Source organism: Silene latifolia, chromosome X (assembly GCF_048544455.1).
Source record: "Silene latifolia isolate original U9 population chromosome X, ASM4854445v1, whole genome shotgun sequence".
NCBI lineage: Eukaryota > Viridiplantae > Streptophyta > Magnoliopsida > Caryophyllales > Caryophyllaceae > Silene > Silene latifolia.
This window is the reverse complement of record NC_133537.1, coordinates 211,908,119-211,910,791: the sequence shown is the minus strand read 5'-3', so window position 1 is coordinate 211,910,791 and position 2,673 is coordinate 211,908,119. Positions and strand designations below refer to the sequence as shown.

The 2,673-nt window shown below is 36.8% G+C and overlaps 1 long non-coding RNA gene across 1 annotated transcript; it reads left to right on the top strand.

Moving 5' to 3' along the window:
- The first annotated feature begins 1,301 nt into the window (after positions 1-1,301).
- On the top strand, positions 1,302-1,700 carry LOC141621701 (uncharacterized). Its single transcript, XR_012532592.1, has 3 exons — positions 1,302-1,378; positions 1,471-1,551; positions 1,646-1,700. It is a non-coding gene; the product is annotated as an uncharacterized LOC141621701 (long non-coding RNA).
- The last annotated feature ends 973 nt before the right edge of the window (positions 1,701-2,673 follow it).

Here is a 2,673-nt window from a genome sequence, read left to right as displayed (position 1 = left end):
TGGCCAACATAGTAAGCATTATTTTATTAAGACGAGTTCATTACTAACTTTATTATTTTAGTCACAAATATAATTTGAAGTTTATTTAATATATTATAGGACAACGTATTGAAAGAGGTAGAAGAAAGGAAGTTCACTCCCAGTGGTCGTAATGACGTTCTTGCTAGAGCGATCGGCCGACCCGAACATCTAGGTCGTTTGAGGGGCGTCCCGTTACGGAGTTGGAGTAACGAAATATTATGGGACAACCGCCCGATAAAGAAGAAAAGGAAGACTAAGTTTATTCTATTATTTTCATTTAAGTTCAATTCACATGTTATTGTTGGGATAAAAATTGCCGACACATTACATTCTTGCACGACTTGATTAATGGCATCCGTACTACTAAAGCCGAATCGGAGGCAAGCTTTTCAAGAAGAAGTGAAGATGATGGAGGATGTCATTTCTAAAGGGGGTAATAATAAGGTACAACAGATTGGTCAAGAGGCCGCTACTACCTTGGCAATACATGAGAAGGAAGTATCGGTCAACGAGATTGAGAAAGATCGGTACCTAATAATGCTTTCAAGTTGTAACAACTAAAGCCGATCGGTACCTAATACATCCTTATTTTTCTTTTGTTTTTTTTTGGTAAGATCATGGGGTGTGTTCACTGCCAGCTCTAATGCTATAACTTCTGACATGGTGCCATTGAATTGGTTAATTTTATTAGGTAAATAATGGGTCTGAAAAGGAGATGCAACTTGAGAAGACGGCTGATGGAAAACAAAGATACATCTCCTTCATGTCGGTTCCCTGTTTTTCGATAAGGTATGCATGAAGTGTTTAATTAGTTAAATTTATATGAATTCTATTAAATTTTGGGATATAATAATGTATGTGTATATTCTTCAGGCCGTAAACAAGAGGCCAGTTATTCTTGCTGACCCTAAAACCGAAAAGCCACATGTGTGTGTCGGCCGGGGTCTCGTTGAAATGCACACCAAATCTACAGCAGCGGAAACTGTAGTTCATGGCGAAAAACTTGTGCCGAATCATACCAAAGTAGAGATAACTACAGTCTTTCCAGGCCATGAAGACTTTCAACTGCCTGTCCCAGTTCGTGACGACATTACCATTCTGGGAGATGCGGTTGGAAGTTTCATCCAATGGCCTGAAACTCACATCTACTTGACTCGGCCGTCTCGCCTAGCGGAAAAGCGAGTTGGGGTTAGAAGAAATACCTTTATATATATGTTAAATTTTTAATTGTTGAATGTTTTTATATGTTAAATTTATATGTTATTTTTTTTTTTAGGGAACAAAAAAGCCGGCTTTGGCGGATAAGCCTAAGTCCACAGACATGCCAACGACCTCGTCGAGACAACAACTTGATGAGGTATTTAATTAACTTCTCAATTTTTTTAAAAACCTCGCTCCCTTTATTTATATTTTGCCTGTATTTATAAAAAGCATGGTAATTTTGTGTAGGGGACAAAAAAGACTGATAAGCCTAAGTCCCCAGTCTTACCTGCTACTACTACCTCATCATTGAAAGAGTAGGTTGACGAGGTATTTAATTAAGTACGCTTTTATTTTTATTACTCCAACTAGGATATGTTACCTTTGGATTTTTTATTATTTTAATTATCTACTACATGTGTAGGCTGGTGGTAGTAGCACAAAATCAAAGACTCATTCTTTCCCGGACCTGAAAGAAGTTAGGAGTTTAAACGACTTACAATATTCTGGGAAGGCTTACATGCAAAAAGTAAGAACGGTGACGATGAGGAAACTGCATGAGGAGGCTGGCCGTCGCATAGCCACCGAGCAATTGATAGTTATTCCGCTCGAGGAGGATATTATAGGGGTTGAGCGCCAAGCACTTCTATCATGGGATATGCTAGCCATTTGGGCTGGCCTAGACCAGATGATGTCCAACACCTATTTGTTTGGATGAAGTAAGTTTCTTAATAAATAATTTTATATTCTAATATTCTGACTACTAGATAGTGTTTTAAAAAACCGGAATTAATACCGTAATAATGTAGGATATTGAAATTGAGAGTGATCCCCGAGAAGAATATTCCATCTGATCAATACGGATTCCTGTGCCCCTATGTTTTATCTTTATTTATTCCGGATTTCTCGTTCAAAGAACGGGTAGATTATATTGCTCAAAGAATTGGCGACAACCAAGAAGCGATTTTTGGCGCTTATAATGAAAAAGGGTAATAAACAAATTAATATTACGTTTCCCCCTACAATTGCATTTTCATAACTAATATATGTAATTGTTAATAATGATGATGTCTCTTGATGTAGGACTCATTGGGTGCTAGCAGCCATCATGCCGACAAGGAAAAAAGTATTCTGGTTGGACTCTATACATCATCCACCAAGCGAGACTTTTAAGCGCTTGATTAATAAGTAAGTTTATAATACTGATTTATTTATAATAACATTAAGTTTCAATTTTTATTTATAGAAAAAAGCTCATTTTTGCCCCAAAAAAAATGAGTTTCTGCCTCCTTTTTTATTTTTTAAAAAAAGGCCTTTGAGAAGAGAAGAGCAAACGAGCAGGATCAACCCACGAAAGATTCTGATGTTGGCCCTGATTTTATTACGATAACATGGGTACATGCTCAAATAAAATAACATTAAGTGCAAAAATCTGTGTTTAATACTAATACA